Here is a 20,484-nt window from a genome sequence, read left to right as displayed (position 1 = left end):
CTGGAGGGGCTCCCAATAATTACCATTTTACAGATGAGAAAAATGACACTAGAATATCATCCCTCCTTATGAAGTATACACAGTTCAGTGGGAGGGCAAACTGACTATCTTGAACAGACATGTTAGCTATGAGTACACAGGAGGGCCGAGTAAGTTACATTGCTCTTCATGGGAAAGCTTGCATGCTCAAAGCCTTCTCTTTTCCCACTGAGTTGTCCCTCCTCATGGAATCTGATGCAGTCAGGGGTTTGGTCACCAAATTTGGCATTTTGTACCTGGACACAAACCTTCAATAGACTTGAAGAGCTGAAGTTGATGATTCCAAACCTGGTTAAAGTTGCTTGATTTAACTGAAAGAACATTATTTTTCATCTTTTCTCTATAGGGTATGAAGACTTCGTTATCACAGGGAATAGAAAGATAATAAGAATGTTTTCTAGTTTGCTATGATCAGTAGCAAATGCTACATAATTTCTTAGATGAATTTTAAAACAATTTTTTTAATCAATAAAACTCCAAAACACAAAAAACATGCATGAAAATTTTGACCATCTTTCTACAAAAACTTTCATCATGAAAAATGTTTCCTTTGAGAATCTGATTTGAGATTTAAGCAATTTCATATGTTCTTTCCTAAGCAGTTAATTTGGTCTTCTACTTAGATACAATTTCTGGAGCAAAGTAAATGTGTAACGAGGCAGGGGAAAAATGACTGTTATTTTCATAATCAGATTAATTCTTAATCAGAATAGATGATTTGGTACTTGGAATTTAGAAATACTACTAATCAGTTTAAGGCTTACAAAAACCAAACTAAACTCTCCCAATAAACTGGTAATCTTGGTGACTGTCACTGGTCACAACCATTCCAACTTTCAAACTGAGACATATGCCAACTCTTGCATTTAACCCATCTTGTATGCCCTGCATCTCAGAGCATGCCAACTTTTCCTAAGGACTTAATATATTTTTGGAAGTTCTCCACTACATCAGGGACAGCCACCTGGGAGCAGAGAAAACAAAATTTGGCAGCCTTTTCAAGCTGTGAATTAAAGGTAATTCACAGTTTGAAATGAATCAGCATGAGGTCCTTAAGAAGAGTAATCAGACATCAAGAGGATTTTATTTTGAGGACTGTATATTGGCTAATGTGACAACAAGCAATATTGGCATTTGCAATGTGCACGTCAAGAAGTATTGAAGCTGCTGGTGCTTGACAGGCGCCAAGACTGAAAACTGGGGCACCTTTGACAGGAACTGTGGATTTTGGCTTTCATTACAAAAGCTGCAAACATAGATGTTTGTGCTCAGGGAGCATAAATCTTGAAAGATCAGATTTGCTTTTTGTGTCTTTGTTCAGGTGCCCAAGATTTGTATATTTCAGGTGGATTTTGAGATATGTCTGTAATTAGAAACAAACATCTCTTTTTCTCTCAGGAAAAAGTCAAGTATGTCGTCTTTTCTACCTGATTTGCATCCATATTTATATTCGTTCATTCACTATTTCATTCCTTACAACAAAAATGCTTTGAGCCCCTATTATGTGTAAGGCTCTGGGCAACGCAGGGGGTTGTGCAGAGTGAAACCATGCACACTCCCCACCAACGAGCTCACAGGTTACTGAAAACTTCCGTGGATAACACCAGTATCTCAACCAGCTCCTACCCACTGAGCACCTGCAGCAAGTATGTCAGGAACTTTCTCTCTTTACAGACTTATATTCTACAGCAGCAGAAACCAAAACTCAAGGATTTTGAGTGAGTCACCCTATGGGCCACAGTAACAGAACCACAACTGGACAGACTCCAGAGCACATACTCTTGACTTGCACTTAAGCCATCCCCTTGGGATTCACCTATGACCTTTCCCTGGTGTCAGACCAAAGTAGACTGAACACTTGCATGCATGCTCAGTCATTTGTCTTCCTGACCCATGGACTGTGGCCCACCAGGCTCCTCTGTCCTTGGGATTTCCCAGGCAAGAATACTGGAGTGGGGAGCCATTTCCTCCTCCAGGGGATCTTCCTGACCCAGGAATCGAACCCTGTGTCTTCTGCATTGGCAGGTAGATTCTATACCACTGTGCCACCAGGGAAGCCCAAGCACAGTGTGGGCTAACATGGACCCTGTCATTTACTTTCTATCAGGGAAAGGATTAGATCAGAACACTGTCATTGAGTCAGGCTCTCTGACACAGCATATGCTCATGGGAGCTGATGGGGACACTCTGTAGATACCTCAGCCTCAGCTCAGGGCCTGGAGAAGGCAATGGCACCCCACTCCAGTACTCTTGCCTGGAAAATCCCATGGACAGAGGAGCTTGGTAGGCTGCAGTCCATGAGGTCGCTAAGAGTTGGACATGAGTGAGGGACTTCACTTTCACTTTTCACTTTCATGCACTGGAGAAGGAAATGGCAACCCACTCCTGCGTTGTTGCCTGGAGAATCCTAGGGACAGGGGAGCCTGGTGGGCTGCCATCTATGGGTTCGCACAGAGTTGGACACGACTGAAGTGACTCAGCAGCAGCAGCAGCAGCAGCAGCTCAGGGCCAGCAGTCAGATTTTGTCACATGCCTGGAAGATGCTTCCTTTGGTGAGGTGGGGTGATCCAAACCTGTAAGGGACTTCACCACTCCTAGCAATTCCCACAAGGGTGATTTCGGTGGCCTGTGATGCTAACAACATTTCTCTCTAGAAATCTCTATTTTCGTATATGAAAGTAAAAAGAACAGAACTGATACTTGGGTTGGTTTTTATGACAGTTTTGTCCATCACCTTTCATGCTTACCAATGTGGAAATTGCTTTATTTTATTGAAAAGTTGCTTTATTTTACAACCTTATTTTTAAAAATTTAAAAATTATTCCCAGTGTTATCAATTGATGGCCCTATTTCTAAGTTCTCCTAGAGATTTTCAACAGTAAATGGGAGTGAGAAGCAGAAGAGGTTAAGAAAGGTGGCAAGAATACACAGACTGCTAAACTGCTAAATCACTTCAGTCATGTCAGACTCTGTGTGACCCCAGAGATGGCAGCCCACCAGGCTCCCCCATCCCTGGGATTCTCCAGGCAAGAACACTGGAATGGGTTGCCATTTCCTTCTCCAATGCATGAAAGTGAAAAGTGAAAGTGACGTCGCTCAGTCGTGTCCGACTCTTAGCGACCCCATGGACTGCAGCCTACCAGGCTCCTTTGTCCGTGGGATTTTCCAGGCAAGAGTGCTGGAGTGGGTTGCTATTGCCTTCTCCGGGAATACACAGAAGAACTATACAAAAAAAGATCTTAATGACCCAGATATCCATGATGGTGTGATCACTCACCTATATCCAGACATCCTGGAATGTGAAGTCAAAGTGGGCCTTATGAAGTATTACTGCAAACAAAACTAGTGGAAGTAATGGAATTCCAGCTGAGCTATTTCAAATCCCCAAAGATGATGCTATTAAAGTACTGCACTCAGTATGCCAGCAAATTTGGAAAACTCAGCAGTGGCTACAGGAATGGAAAAGGTCAGTTATCATTCCAATCCCAAAGAAGGGCAATGCCAAATAATGCTCAAACTATTGACAATTGCACTCATTTCGCTTGCTAGCAAGATGATGCTCAAAATCCTTCATGCTAAACTTCAACAGTACATGAACCGAGAACTTCCAGATGTACAAGCTGAATTTAGAAAAAAACAGAGGAACCAGAGATCAAATTGCCAACATCTCTTGGATCATGGAAAAAGCAAGGAAATTCCAGATAAACATCTACTTCTACTTCATTGACTAAACTAAAGCCTTTGGCTGTGTGGATCACAACAAACTGTGGAAAATTCTTAAAGAGATGGGAATAACAGACCACCTTACCTGCCTCATGTGAAACCTGTGTGCAGCTCAAGAAGCAACAGAACTAGACATGAAACAATGGACTGGTTCAAAATTGGGAAAAGCGTACGTCAAGGCTGTATATTGTCACCTTGCTTATTTAACTTATATGGAGAATACATCATGCAAAGTACTATGCTGGAGGAAGCACAAGCTGGAATCATGTTTGCTGGGAGAAATATCAATAACCTCAGATATGCAGATGACACCATCTTAATGGCAGAAAATGAAGAGGAGCTAAAGCGCCTCTTGACGAAGGTGAAAAAAAAGAGTGAAAAAGCTGGCTTAAAATTCAACATTCCAAAAACTAAGATCGTGGCATCCAGTCCCATCACTTCATGGCAAAGAGATGGGGAAAGAATGGATACAATGACAGACTTTATTTTCTTGGGCTCCAAAATCACTGCAGATGGTGACTATAGCCATGAAATTAAAAGACACTTGCTCCTTGGACGAAAAGCTATGACAAACCTAGACAGTGTATTAAGAAGCAGAGACATCACTTTGCCAACATAGGTCCATCTAGTCAAAGCTATGGTTTTTCCAGTAGTCATGTATGGATGTGAAAGTTGGACCATAAAGAAGGCTGAGCACCGAAGAACTGATGCTTTCAAAACTGTGGTGCTGCAGAAGACTCTTGAGAGTCCCTTGGACTGCAAGGAGATCAAACCAGTCAATCCTAAAGAGAATCAGTCCTGACTATTCACTGAAGGACTGATGCTGAAGTTGAAGCTCCAATACTTTGGCCACCTGATACGAAGAGCCGACTCATTGGAAAAGACCCTGATGCTGTGAAGGATTGAAGGCAGGAGGAGAAGGGGATGACTGGGGATGAGATGGTTGGATGGCAACACCAACTCAATGGATGTGAGTTTGAGCAAATCCCCAGAGATAGTGAAGGACAGGAAAGCCTGATGTGCTGTAGTCCATGGGGTCACAAAGAGTCAGACACGACTGAGCAACTGAGCAAGAACAGTCATTGAATGTAATGTTTTGATCACACACACACACACACACACGTGCACATCCTGTCTCCCAGAGTATCAAGCCCCTCTAATGCATCTGATCTAATGAGATGCTTGCACAGATGTGCACGCTGTTTTTTCAATTGCTAGGTTGTAAAATACCATGACCAGGACTACTTTTCACATGCCCAGTGATTGCGAATTTGATAGCACTTTCACACAATACATTAACATCATGTGAGTGTTACAGCAATCCTATTAGATAGCCAGCTACAGAGTGGTGGAACTGGGCCTGGAAGCACGGATTCTGCCTTCCATCAGAGTGTGCTGCCTTGTCCCCATGTTCTCCAGATGCTGTGGGGCCAGAACTCATCAGTCAGAGCATAGACAAGTCTTCCAGGACCAGGTGAAGAAAATATAGCTGCAGTGCAAAAAGCTCATGGATCATTCTTAGAAATTAAAAAGAAACAAACAACCCCTCCTGAGAAAAAACAAACAAACAAACAAAACAAAACCCTACCCAACTGAACCTAGAATGGATGAGAAGGGATATCCACCCTGCTTCTGAGCTATTCATTCTGCTTTTCCATCCTATCAAATATTTCACAGTGAGCCACATACTTTGCCCCAATTACAGTATCAGGAACATTCTGTTTAAGTGGTCTGTTCTTGACATCTTCTCAGAGCTGCTGAAAAGCCCTTCCACTTTACTAATGAGTGGGTAGCAATGTCGGTAGAACATGGCAGGTGCTTGCACGATCATAGCCACAAAATTAGTAGAAAAATCAGACAAATGCCTTTTTCTGTGGTTCATGCTTCCACTGCAGTATGAGGACCAGAAAAGGAAAAGGTCTCAAAACTATTTGATTGACATTTGCAAATATGCTGCCAGTGTTGGGACAGAGAAAGGTAGGGTTGGAATATGCTTTATGAAACCCAGTGGGACACAGTTGTTTTTCTTTGCTGCCCTGTGAGATCTTGGCACCCAAGTACAGCCCCTAATATACCACTTGGTCCTCAGCGAAGTTCTAGGATGCTTGAGAGAGTGATGAAGAAGCAAAGGTCATTGAAGGTCATGATTTACAGAGCAACCAACAGTCCTCTCACCACCACTGCCTAAGTTCAGGAGTTACCTCGTTTTTGCAACAGTTGCCCACTTTTAAAAAATACCCATTAGATAACTCAATATCATAACTATGTGGGATATTTCTATATTTGCAAGAGAAAACTCCAGAAAGGGATGTAGTGCTGGTAATTTCTAGAAATTGTCTACAGTATCTAGAAATTCCAAGGGTCATTCTATATTTCTCCAAAATCATTCTCATATATCATGTAACATGGGCCAAAAGGAAGCAAACTAACTGCATGTGAGCTGTGTGGTGGGTCTTTGTTGCAGCTGCAGGTTCGTTCTCTCTCTCGTTGTGGTATGCAGGGGCTTCTCTAGTGGCAGCATGAGGGCTTTTCCTATTGCAGTACAAGGGCTCTGTAGTTGCAGCGCACAGAGTTCTATAGTCTTGGTGCCTAGGCTTAGTTGACCAGCCATATGTGGGATCTTAGTTCCTGGACCAGGGATTGAACCTGCATCCCCTGCATTAGAAGGCAGATTCTTAACCACTGGACCACCAGGGAAGTCCTTAGAGTCATCGTTTGCAGGCACCATCTGTGGGCCAGGCGCTGGGGCCAACATTTCACAAGCATTAGCTGTGTCATCCTCACAGCATCTCTGAGGTGGGATGTCATCATCTCCACTTCCAAGATTCCTCTCTCAAAGGCTCAAAGAGGGCACCTAGCAAACAGCCCAGACACCTACAGACAGACAGCCAATGCCGGTGATAATGCTGGAACCAGGCCTGCTTGACGTCCTCTGGGCTGTGCCACACTGCTCCACTTCACTTGTTTCCTCACCTGCTGTCTTCACTGCCCCTTTGTAAAAGGAAACTGATTTTATGGAGAAGGAAATTGCATCTCAGAGCCTTTCAATGACTATTTCAAGATGACAAAGCCAGGTATGATTGGAGACAGAGTCTCTAGGATTCTTGGAGTACAAAACTCGAACTTTTCTTTCTGAGACCCCTGGGCCACACTTGTATAAAGTTTCAGTTGAACAATTATGAATTAAGTACAGAGACAGACAATACTCTTCTGGTTCTATGACATCTTCTGTTTCCACACAGGGCATTATCTTTGTGACATTTGGGCTTGACTCAATTCTGGGAGCCAGAAGACAGAGGAGGGGCCTCAGGTGCTGGGCCTGCACTTCCGGGTGGCTCAAATTGCAGCTCTCGCTCTTCCTGCCGTATGACTTGATGAAGTCACCTGGCATTTTTCTGAGCCTTTGTTTCAACAGATGTAACACAGAGATGTGCTATTGCTCAGACTCTATCATGAAATGCACTAACATTAGGGGACTCCTGAATGGGCTTTGCCAACCATCATTTGGCATTAATTCTCTCCTCATGTTATCACTGAGGAAAGTCGTGCTCAGATGGCATAAGCGTGGGCCCTAAGCTCACACAACTCACTGTTGCAAGGCTTCTTGTCCCACTTCTTGGGCCCTAATTGAGTTCTCTTTTTGCTAGTATCTGCCATTACTTCTCACAAGTGTTTTGTTGATGTGGTTTGGATCAAAGGATCAATTCCCAATGCAGACAAGAGAGTGATGCTGGACTGGAAGCCAGTTGTATGTGGACCACTCTTCTACTTAGCTTAGATGTCCCCAGCACACTTCTGGATGCTCCACCCACAAGGAATCATTCATTATTTGATTCATTGACAGTTTGAGCATTTGAAAAAGAATCTGAATTGTTGTTGTTGTTGTTGTTTTTAATCACATACATTTTTTCAATCTCACTGTCTTAGAGAATGGAATTTGGGAGTTAGATTTACCCTATCTTCATGCTTTTGAGGAGGGGGCCTGTTTTATTCTGAAGTTGAAGAGGACCTGAAGCCAGTGACCTGTCTTGACCTTTACAACTGGATTAAAATTCCAGGTTGCTACTGTGGTAACCATACCTTGAAAATTAGATCCTGACAGTCACAAGAAATTTAAAAGTTCACTGCTGCCATGAACTTTGAAGAAAGGTCACTTAAGATTGTTAGAGACAGCCTCTTGATTTAAATAATCTGCCTTTCTGTCTGGTATGCGTGTGTGTTTGGGGGGGTGGCACAAAGAGATTATATCTTGATGAATTTTTTAAATATAAAAAATGGTTGTGGTTTGAAGCAGAGCAATTTTCTGCATGAAATTTAAATCAGCGTCAGTTCAATTTATAGTATTCACAGAGAGTTGTGATATTCAGGGTGGCAGGAAGCCAAGAGACACAGAAAAGATGTAAAGACACTGAGAAAAGATACTCCTGGGGGGTCCTTCGCAGACAAACCTGAGTGGCCATTGGTCCAAATGGCAGCCACTGTCAAACCACAGGCTACTGGGCCCAGGGTTCTGCAGAGGATGGAAATAACAGAGCAGGCACATGACAGACTTGCAGATGAAGACAGCAGGCAGGCGCTGATTTGCCCAGTGGCGTGAAAAGCTGCTCCCAAAGCGAGGGCAGTAGAAACCAAGCAATATGGGGCATCTCACCTCTGAAGCAGATGAGGGATTGAGGAATTTGAAATTCCAGAAATTCTCCATCCTTCCTTTTGTATTTATTTCTCTCTCAAGACAAGCAGTTCATGGTGACTCTGGCTTTATAATTAGTTTGAGCTCTGTCTGTGGTTCCATAACAGGCTTTTAAAAAATTTGATTGGGCTTTTTTTGACACGCTACAACAGGATTGGAATGTGTTTCTTAGGCAACACATTAAAAAATACCTCTTTAACGCTCTGAAAGGAGCAGTTTCCCACCAGAAGTGATGATCTCACTCTGGGAAAGTTGGCAGACTCTTTCCCACACAACAGAGAGCAAATATTCAACCTGTTGGACGATATCAGGTAGCTGAGGAAAGGATGGGAGGCAACAGGATGATATCAGGTCGTTGGGGGAGGGATGTGAAGCAACAGGAACTCTAGCCTTCCACAGAGGGGCAGCTCTGGCTGAAGACCTGAGGGGATAACCTCTCATATCGCTTGAGTGTCTCTTCAGCCTGGTTTGGTCAGTCTGTGTGCCAAGGAGGCTGGGATGATAATGATGGAATTGCGATATTCCTACAACCCAAGAAATGCTTAGGAAAGCCCAGCAAACACTACCAGTATTCCCCTTGAGAGGGTTCTAGAACCTCAGGTAACACCTTCGGCTCTACTGACATAATAGGTTCACAAGTCTCTCCTTAAGGACAAGGGTGGTATGGATTCACCTGTGCTTTCTTAGCAACTAGTACACAACCTGCTGCATAATAGATAACCAGAAATTGTTCTCGAGTGAATAGTACATAGTCAAATAAGGATCCAGAAGGTGTCAGCTATTCTGAATTAAAAATAACATTTTTTGAGATCTTTTATTTTTAGATTCCTCAATCCATATTGAAAAGGTAATGTCATAAGAAGAAATAAAAGTGTGTGAGTGTGTGCACATGTGCGTGTCTAAGTAGTGTAGTCATGGAAATCCATGTAATGTAGAGATTTAAGTGGACAGGCTCCAGAGCCTGGATTCAAGTCCCAATTTCACTGTTCAGTTGGTAAAGAATCTGCCTGCAATGTTGGATACCTGGGTTCAATCCCTGGGTTGGGAAGATCCCCTGGAGAAGGGAACAGCTACCCACTCCAGTATTCTGGCCTGGAGAATTTCATGGACTGTATAATCCATGGGATCACAAAGAGTCAAACATGACTGAACGACTTTCACTTCACTTTGGCCAAGTTACTTAACCTTTCTGTCACTCCGTTTCTTCATCTGTAAAATGGGGATGATAATAGCACCTGCATGATAGCACTAAATGATTGAACTGCTTATTATAGTGCTTGGTACATAGGCAGTTCTCATTAGACATTAACTGTTTTATTCATTATGCTTAAAGTTAATACTGTCATTATTACTGTATGCTCTGAGGCAGAGCTCTTTGTGCTGCATTCTACTCTTCAGTCACTTGGGGAGTCCTTCCTTCCATTTCCCTGAATTCTCCCAGAGGCTCCCAGTTCAAGGAAGACCTCTCCAGAACAAGCCTTTCCTCTGTGGACTCACTTACCCCAGGACCCAGGGGCAAAAATGAAGAATGGTGGAAATGTGTCAAATTCATCCACTTTGGGAACTAAGCACTTTCTTCTTGGGAGCTCACCACAGCATCTTATCACAGCCACACTTGTGCTTTTAATTCTGTGATTATTTAAAAACAAACAAACAAACAAAGCTATGACTTAACGATGTCTAGGTACTCTGCTGAATGTTTTATGTTCACTAGCTAATTGAATATTCACAATCCAGTGAGATGTTGGCACCACTCTCACCCACATTTTACCCAGAAGAAACTAAGGTTCATGAATGGAAACTAAGTTCTTCCAGCCAGTAATGGTGGGTTCATGTCTTGAGCCTATGTCAGGCTGACTCCAGTAAGAGACTCCTGAAATGCCACCTTGCTGCCAAACCTGCAATCTACCAGACTCTATTGTCTTGGCAAATGCAACACGTTCTTGGCAAATGCAACACGTTCTCAGAGATAACAGAGGGCCAGAACTTGACCCAAGATGTTTTTTGTCTCTGATTCCCAGGATAGCTTCTCACCTTTGGTAAAATCACCACTGGGGTAATTTCATAATTGTGGATTGCTTGGCTGACATCTATGTGAATGACTATTTCTGAAATATTAGAGCAACACGTTGGCAGTGTTCTAATCAAGTAACACAGAATCCTTTTCTGATTTCCCTCTTTTTTCTGGCATGCATAAAGGATTCGTCTGAATAACAACAACAACAAAAATCAATAAAATTTCATGAACAATCCCCCACCATTCTGTGAAATAAGCACTGTAATCCCTTGCCTTGTCGAATCATTCTTGATGCTGCATATCTGTTTCCTTGGTCTTAAAAGACATTTCAGACTCTGCCTTTAATTATGATCAGACTTGACTTTGAATCCCTTGAGAAATAAGCTTGTTTTTGCTGAGAGGAAAGGTAAAATAACATTCAAATAGGTTTTAAAAATAAGAATGAAATTTCAGAAGACACACTATTGTACGACATACTGTATATCAAAATATATCAGCACATAGTTGTAACAGTAGTTTAGTAAACACATTACTGAGTGAACTATGATAAATAATCCACTGAGGTGCTATTTTGCTCAGTCCCAAGCACTGGGTTAAGAGTATATCACCGTAAAGTAGATAGGCAATGTTGAAAAATATTTGCTTATGTGTCTTTTTTTAGGACATCTCTTTCAGGCCCAACAGACTAATTGTTTTCCTTCCCTTGCTAGGAAAAGTATACTATAAGGAATTTAGTTAAGTGGTATAGTAAGTGAAGATCTAAAAGAGTTTTAGAAGATAACAATTCTGAGCAAACAATTGTCTTTAGCAATTTGATTGTGAATGTGACAGAAATTAATGTGAAACACAATCAAAGGAGGATCAATGAAATCTTTCCAATCTGTAACCTAATTTAGAATCCAGCATCACTTTTATTGTCTACTGGCACCTCTATTATTATAAGAACCTGAAACTGTAGGTAAAATAAATGTATCAGTACAAGTAAATGAATTCCCATGTTCTGGAGAGTGATTTTTTTCCTCTGGACAGCCTGAATTATCCTGGTTAAGAGGCCACCTCTGTGGAAGAGCAGGGCTCCTGAAGACCATTCTTTTGCATAGAGTTTTATATTAAACTCCTAGAAGCCCTGTTCCAAAATTATAGAATAATAGGAAGTATTTTTCTAGAAAATTCTTCTATTACTCTTGCTAAAACTTTTAGATCTAAACTAAAGTAACTTGACTCTTAAAATCAAAATCATGGTTCAGGTCAGATTTGTTGTCTTTTAATTCCATGTAAATAAAAGTATGATGAAACATTATGCACATCAGAGCATGTCAAACCAGGTCCAGTTTAAAGCCATAAGAAATTTCCCCCCGTTTGAACCTAGTTTGAAACTATTTTCTTAGTTTAATTCCATAACGTGAATGGTGCATATATACAAAGGTTTCAAAGCAGTGTTTCTCAGAAACAGCATTTCAATAGCTCCTCCTCTGCAAAAGAAGGCAAGGGACAAAGCTGACAAATCATGACAGTCTCTCATAATGAAAACCTGAGAATATGCACATCCACGTGCCCACTCCATCCCAGTGTAGTCTGGCTGAATGATGGTTATCATTGAATGACTGTGGCTCACAATTTTACATGGGAGAGAAGAAAGGACATATAGAAAGATGTTTTCCCACTTGAAGCAAACCTGTCACAAAATTCTTGCATATATTTCCAAACAGATAATAAGGTAATTTTTCACCCTTAAAAAGAATCCTTCACTTTGAAAATGATTCACCGTAGGTTTCCTCTAAATAGTAAGTTCATCTCATGCATTCACAATATGGTTTGATTTTCAAAACATCAACTTACATGCACTTTCCAGAAACAAATCTATTGTGCAAAATGATGCTCACTTGTATAGCATAAAAAAGGTAAAAATATGTTTAAAAAATCGGGATCCGTAGTTTATAGAGTGTACTCATCATTAATATTAATTATATATAGTCCAGCAGCTTTCACTAACACAAGTAGAGATGGAGATGCCACAGGCTGCCTCAGAGGTGGTTCCATAATGCTCATTCATAATTAGAGAAATGCCGTTATTTCGACAGCAGTCAATCAAACACAGCCTTGTTCTTGTACTCATGGGAACCTAATCCTTCAGCCCCTTCTTCCCCCTTCAGTTTGCCTGGTTCACGGACATTCCATGAGGTGAAAATCTAACAATAAATTAGAGACAAAATTAGAGCCATTTTTATTACGACTAACATTGGGAATGGAATGTAATCCTTGGAGTGCAGAGTACTCACAGCCAGCGTGAAATGGACTGATCAGTAACTAGAGCCGTCATGTAGCATCTCTCAGATCAAGAATTCTTTAAAGAACCCTGGCAGACAATGTGGAAAGGTTACCTGGAATCGTCATTTAGAATAGAGCGAAATGCCATTGAAAAGGGAGCCAGGACTGAGCTCCCTGCATTCATTGTGATGCTTTCATTCAGGTGCTGATGGCTTGGCTTTTTAACAACAGAGGTGTTTAGTCTCCGTTAGAGAGAGGGTCAGACCACGCAGGAAAACTGACAGCAACACAGAGACTGACATTCTGTGGATTTGCTTGTCTTCTAATACAATTTCTCTGGGAAACTTGTCTTCGTCTTCATGAAATTAAGCAGCCTCCAAAACAAAGGAAAACCATCACCGGATCACTTGGCCAAACACAGTTTTGAACTTCCTTATGGAATTCAGCTTGAAAAGCTTTATCAAAGGTTTTGCTGAGCTGATCATACAGGATAAATGTTGGGTCTTTGATTTGTAGAGCACTAATTTCAGACTGATTTTCAGATAATTTCCAGGAACACAGTGAGTTTCTCCACTTAAAAGGTCTATTTCTGCGTTCAGTTGTGACCACTAGGCATGTCTGGTAGGAGAGTCATAAATGTAGCTCTGGGTGATTATTTTGAGAATTTCAGCATGTTGATTGTCATCACCTAATTGAAAATCAGAGTTTTTTACTGTGACTTAAAAAAAATCTTATTAGTGTCAAACAACTTCCCTTGGAAACTTTGGCTGTATAGTCTTATTTATGCGATGCAAATGTTGTGAATATTTGAGACAAATCAATTCAGCGGGAAAGAAAATAACCTCACTTTTCTGTCAATTATGCAGATATGTAAGGTAAAATTCTTTTAGATATGAAATTTCTAGATTTCACTCTTCTTAAATGCTTTAGCATAAAATATTAGTATAAAAGGATTACCATAGAATATTAGTTGTTATTCAGAAAAGAAAAAGGAGTTTTATGATCCAATATATTTGGGAAACAGCGGGTTAAAAAAACCTAATGAGTCTTTTCATTGTAGGAATTCTTTGAGCCTTTAATATGCTAATGTTCGCTGTGTTTCTACATAGGGGTGTAGAATGGGAAGGGTTTCTATGACTTGGCCATAGAATTTTTTTGCCCAGCATAACTTGGGCTGTCCCCATCCAGATAACAACATCATTGTGGAGTTCTCTGTACATATATCATATATCTAGACACAGCTTCAACATGTTCCTAGAGTGGTAATACTCCTTTTTTTAATCTTTCCACCCTCGCTCTACTTCTCCTCCAGTTGCCCCACCAGATCAGAGAGGACGTTTAAAAGCAAATGGCCCTTTTAGGCAGTTTGTGAAATGACAATTTGTATGAAAAAATCATGGAGGCTTAATTTTTGAGTTCACAGTATGGAGAGTGTTCTGAAAGCTCACCAACTTTCTTCCTAAAGATTTCTTTGGTGGGAACCTTTCCTTCCTCCTGCAGACCACCTGCAGCTAGAAGCTGTCTCAGGGGTGGCTGCCTCCAACACTGCCCATCATCTTCCCCCACCATGGAGAGAAAAGCTGGCTGAATACAGAAAGAAATGCTGCCGACTCACCGAACATTCTTGGGAGATCATTTACTGCATGTTTTATAAAACCAGGGACTGGATGTGCTTAAGAGCTTTTTATTAGATATTGCCGAGAGAGATAATAGTCCTATTATCCTGGTGACTTTTGAGACCATTCTGAATGCTGCTATTATTGAAAATGCAGTAATGAAGTCACCTCTCAAATCTAAGCGGGTGGATTGTCCACTTCAAACTGTGGCTGCCCCAGCTGGCTGGCTTCCCTCCTCCCTCTGTGGGAATGCGTTTTGAGAATGCAAACTTGCATAACCTTAGATTGAGAAAAAACACAATTAAAAGAGAATTTATTTTTCACTGTAGGGAGGGAGGTTGGATCACACCAATCCAGAGTCTAAAGGAAAGCATTTCCCACGTTACCCTTCTTTTCTGTGTGCTGCTTGGCTCTAAAAGCACCAGTCCTCCAGAGCTGATGTATTCCCTTCCATACAGCCAAATCATATTTTCAACGAGGCCAAGAATGTGTCCTTAACTTTAAGTACTTTCTTGATAACAGATCTCCTATTATGAGGAATATTTACGACGTAGTTAAACTGGGATTATAACCCCTGCATTGGTATTTCTGGTCTTTTGAGCTACACACTTAAAACAAGATGTTTCTGTGTACACAGTACTCCATTTAATTATCATTTTAATTACTTTATTGACATAAACATTAGTTTCGAACACATTTTACAATAATGAATATAACATACAAGCAATTTATAATTTTCATTATGTCTTATCTCATGCACATTGTGTGAGGCTTGATGGTAGATAATTAGTTGATTGGATATGAAAGCACCCAAAATACTGATGGGTAGCAGAGATGAGTTCTGATTAGTTGGTTCTTTCTGCCATCATCAATTATATATTGTTCTTGTATTTATTCTTGATGGATACTGAGTAACACGCAGCTTGCACAATTTGTAGAGAGAGATGATACAGTGATTGTATTTGGAAGATATTATAACACCTACTTTGTAATATGGAGAAATTAAAATATTATTTCAGAAATTAACTCTGTCTTTAGATTTTCTCAAGCATCGTTATCACTACTGATTTTATGCATGGGTGTCACAGATGCATCGTTATCACTACTGATTTTATGCATGGGTGTCACAGATGCATTTTTGTAAATACCATGTTTCTCAGCATACTAGTAGGGTTAAAATAAGAAATCCAGCAATAGAAGGGTGAGGTACACACCCAAAATAGCAAAGATGAAAATAAAAAGTGCTCTGAGAGGGTGGTACAATACTCCTGTTTCTAAGACTATGCCCTCCTCCAGGTTGGAAGCGGGTGAGGCAAGATGGTGACCATCACACACGTGATCTCACTAAACTCACTGTCCGGACATCAGAGCTCTTCTTTACATTATCTTGGTAACTGGACTAGGAAGTGGCCATCTAGTCACCTTTAGTGTTTTCAAAATCTGTGCATTGATTGCTTATTCACCAAAGTCTGGTGTCTCAGATTGAACCATCATCTGAGTAGCAAGTTACTTTTTCAAGGGCATAAGAGGCGCACCAGTAAACTTCCAATGTAGATTCATGGTTATTCTTTGAGGATTTACTGAATGCAGATCCATAGGCCCAGCTTACCTTGTCAAGTTGTGAAGTTTTGTAGGGATGCTTCTTACTGCCAGTTGAGCCTTCTCATGCTGTCCTTATATTGGGTTGGCCAAAAAGTACGTTTGGGTTTTTCTGTGAGATGGTACAGAAAAACCCGAATGAATTCTGGCCAACCCAATACTTTTCTTTGTCCACAGGGAGAAGAGGATAGGTTGGAAATGAGGCTGGAAATCTAGGGGCCATGTGAAAAGGAATTCAGGGTTTCCCAGGTAGCGCTAGTGGTAAAGAACCTGACTGCCAATGCAGGTGACATAAGAGATGTGGATTCGATCTCCAGGTCAGGAAGATCCCCTGGAGAAGGAATGGCTACCCACTCCACTATTCTTGTCTGGAGAATCCCATGAACAGAGGAGTCTGGTGGGCTATGTTCCATAGGATCGCAAAGAGTCAGACATGATGGAAGTGACATCACACACACATTTTCATTTACAAAGAGAAGTAGAAATTCAATTTGTAGAAGTTGGGAGATTTTTAGGTTTGCCATTAGATAAAATTATGCCAGCAAATCCATCCAAGGGTAGATCTGGCCTTGGAATATAAATTCCTTATTTTGCTTTCCTTTCTCTGAGACTGAGTTCTGATGAAAGCCAAGGAAGAAATAGATGGACCAGGGCTCAGGGCTTCACTGCTGCTGCTCTCTGTCATTTATTAAGGTCCAGTGCCCTCTGAGCACGTCTTCATTATGTGGTACATGGCAATGAGGGATATTTAACTCAAAGAGAAGCAGGCAGCATGCTGATCGAATGTCATACTGCTGGCTGGCCTACCTTGAAATATCAGAGTGGATTGGCTTCAGATGGGTACCCGATGTGGTTTTTCAAAGGGATATCCAATTCCGACTGGTTGGGGATGCAACTCAGCAACTTGAGATTGGCCAAAAAGGGTGGAAAGGCCTCCCTGCAATGGAGAACTAGAAGACTCAATGGTGTGGTTAGTATAGACAATGTGCGTTGCCTCTGGGGAAGTGAACATTGCTATTTGAGGTGAAGCCCGGTGGTTTGACTTTTCCCCAGATTCCACCTACACAGCAGTCTGAATGTATTGCTTTTTCACAAACATGCATTCCACTGTCCTATACACAGGTATAGATTAATGCAGATTAATTTGGCATAGTGCATCCAATTGCTGCTGTGAGATACATTTTAGAATTACTTCCTAGCTCAGGCTAATGGTGAGAATCAAATAAGACATAAAAGTAGGTTTACATAGATTGTTTTATAAATCAGATAAAGCTTTCTATTACCTACCATTGAAACTGGATGCATTTTTGCAAGCGACATAAGGGTTATGCATGTAATACTTTCATTATTTCCAGCAAAAGTAAAACAAAATAGAAACAAGTCCATTGAATTTCACCACCATTAACTACTATTAACTGTAATTTTTCTTGACAAGCTCTCTCATCTGATGATGAGTGGTAACACTGGGAAAAGTCTCCTGAAAAATTGCATAAACGTTAATGAAATATGCCCTTGTATTTTAAGTATGCCCAGTTCAGACATTTAAAATAGAGCAATTTATAATGTGTTAACAGTCAGAACTCCATCTTGTTTTAAATAAATTTATTTTTCTACTTCTTGTGAGACTCTAACTCACTCTGAGAAGACTCATGACATTTCACTGCACGAGGCAGGTCACAAATTGAATAATGTGAAATAACATTATTAGAGAACTGAAGAAAATGATATGGCAATAATGCATTTTACAGTAAAATTTGATAGTCCTCTAAAGATCAATGAGTGTGTTTGTTTACTTTGAAGTGAAAGGACAAAAGGCTTCATAATGGAATCTAAAAAAACAGCCGAATTAAAGGAATCTTTGCCAGATGAAATGAACAGATTTCCTAGTCTGCAGTGAATTCAGAAAATATACCACGTACTTGGCAGTAGGAAGAAATAGCGTAGGCACCTTCTGTGATAATGTGTCATTATAAAGCTACGCTGGAATGAATGAAGTTCTCTCCTGGCCACACAGAATAAAACAAGCTGCAAGTCACAAGGGTCCTGTCCTGTCCCAAACATTGATTGAAAGGGCACTTTATAAAGAGAGAAAGAAACAGCAGGGCACCTTCATTTGCATGACCAAACGCTAATGATGGAGGCGCTTTTATGGACCCACTGTATACACAGAATAGGTTCAATTAAAAAGAAGCTATTTTACACTGGCCTTTACCTCACCAGGATTAAAAAGAGAGAGAGAAAACAAAGACCATTTATCTAGGTAACAATACATTACTTTTTAGAAAAATGAAGCAGAATATAGGGCAAGCAAGAAGCGTGGGTCTCCCATGGTTTTATCTTTGCCACTTCTCTTCTTGACCAGGGCGTCTTAACACCTCACGAAGATTTTTCTTTCTAAATAGAGTAAGTATGAATGACGGTGAGAGTGTACAGGAATATAGTAGCCTATCCTGACTAAGAACAGAATTTGGAACTTCTTATGAGTTGAAAATCAAGCTGCATTAGCAGGGACCAACATGAAATGCTTTCTGATATTTTGGGGCTTGATAAAATGAGTCGGGGTGTTAGAGTTCAATGCCTATGGACAGATGTTCCACAGACAAAAAAACGAGGCTCTTAATTGGCTCTAATTAGCACCCTTGTTGGCAGAAAGGATTGACAAGGTTATTTCTATGACACCCCCCACCCCTGACTCCCAGAGCTGTTCTTTCCAGGACAAGCAGAGGGCAATGTAGGTAAACTTACGTTCTTAGTCTTCAAGGATTATTTGTGCCCCTAAACAAAGAGAGGCTTCACATTTCTAAGCTGTCAACTTAGTAAGATTCTTTGCCTAGGATATACATTGGCTTTTATTTTTAATTAAATAAAGCATAATTAGTGGAAAAACAATACAGCAGAGTGACAGGCACTTTCTTGGGGGTTTGTTTGTCTCTGCTTAAAGAAGCAGAAGCAAAAAGGGGGAAAAAAGAAGAAGCTGTATTAAGGATGAGAAAAACAATCTCAGCACATTCTAGATGTTCACAGTAGTATAGAACATAGAAGATGCTTTGTACTGGTGCAGACCTCTGCAACATGCTGCATGGTACATCTTTTCAATGGTCTGTTTCTAATCACTTGCATCTGTAAAATGGGAAGTACCATCAGCCTTGGAAGAGGGCTGAAATATCGTGAGAATAAGTGATGGTGGAGAGTCAGCATGTGATAAAGGAATCTATGGCTGCGTTTTAATAAATATTAAGTGAAACTCTGTGGAAAGATGCTTAACATTTCAGCAAAGGCTTTTTGCTATATAATTGCATACTTGGTAAATATACAAAAGTTGTTATTTTTGAATTTATTCAATTTAGTGCTAATAAACAACTCAAAGAATGAATAAAAACCATTGTCTGTAACGTAACAGATTTTTCTGATGTTGTAGCATGATGGTGTACCTTTCTGAAGAGCTGGAGAGGATATTAAATCTGGTTTAAGCCCTTACTTTCTCCTAAAAAGACTGAGGGATTAGATCTTGAAAATGAAATAGACCCAAAGAATTCCCATCAATAAGACCCATGGGTGTGAGACACCATATGTGAAATTAGGATGGTTTGATGTCAGGATACCTGAAAGCTGGCCTTTCCTAAGAATGTGTGTTTAAGGAAAAATCTTTAAGAAATAGAAGATGGATAGAAGACAGCCAAGCAAAGAGCCTGGATGTAGCCTGACCCCACAGAGGACCTTTGTCCCTCAGTCAAGTGGCTCTGTCTGCTGAGGGCAATTGTCTAGGGAAGAGCTCATCTGGGGAGGACCCACAGTGGCTAGAGGGAGGGAGCATTTGGTAACAGGGATGTGGGCAGGCTCCAGGGCTGCAGGCTGGTAAAGTTAGGCAGCCCTCTCCCTAAGTGGGGCCTTGTGGTGAGTGAGCGACTTTCAGAAGAGCTGGAATGCATTCAGCAGAACAAAGTCCATCCCAACTAACACAATTAAAATAGCCTTTCATGACCAGCATAGTCTGCGTGTAGATGAGCCCAACAGTTTTTTCTTTCACATAAACAGTCCTGTTTTAAGTACAAGAGGGCAACCTGGTGATTACGTGGGGTTCTGATGTGCTCGTATGTTACAGAGACAGAGGAGATGGCAGTGCTGCTCACGAGTTCTGCTCTTTCCTCCCGGCCTGCGCCTCATGTGGCATGCCTCATCTCTCGAGTACTTCTTTTGTAGTCATCCCTCAGGGTGGCACACCAACACCTGACCATCCCAGCCAGAAGGCTCTCTGGATGCTGCATAAACACCTCTTGTTCCCAAGGCAAAGGGATGTTCCTCTCACCAGGAGCCCTGGGAGCATGCTGTGATGCTGACCCTGGATCCCATTCAAGTCCCACACAAGTCCCAATACGTTCTGGTGCCAGTCACTCCCTCCCACCAGCCCATTTCCAAACCTGTGAAAGAACCTCCTCCAGAGGCCCCAGGCCCCAGTTCCCTCAAGGCCACACCCCCTTACAGATTCTAGACCTCCCAAGACTGCTACCCTCAAAGTAGAATCATATGGCTAG

At 41.2% G+C, this 20,484-nt stretch overlaps 1 protein-coding gene across 1 annotated transcript in view; it reads left to right on the top strand.

Moving 5' to 3' along the window:
- Window positions 1–20,484, top strand: part of LOC108634524 (AF4/FMR2 family member 2-like) — a 424,707-nt gene that overhangs the window by 384,764 nt on the left and 19,459 nt on the right. The window lies entirely within an intron of this gene.

This window comes from Capra hircus, unplaced genomic scaffold, assembly GCF_001704415.2.
Source record: "Capra hircus breed San Clemente unplaced genomic scaffold, ASM170441v1, whole genome shotgun sequence".
Lineage (NCBI taxonomy): Eukaryota > Metazoa > Chordata > Mammalia > Artiodactyla > Bovidae > Capra > Capra hircus.
The sequence above is the reverse complement of the archived record's forward strand: the minus strand, read 5'-3'. Positions and strand labels throughout refer to the sequence as shown.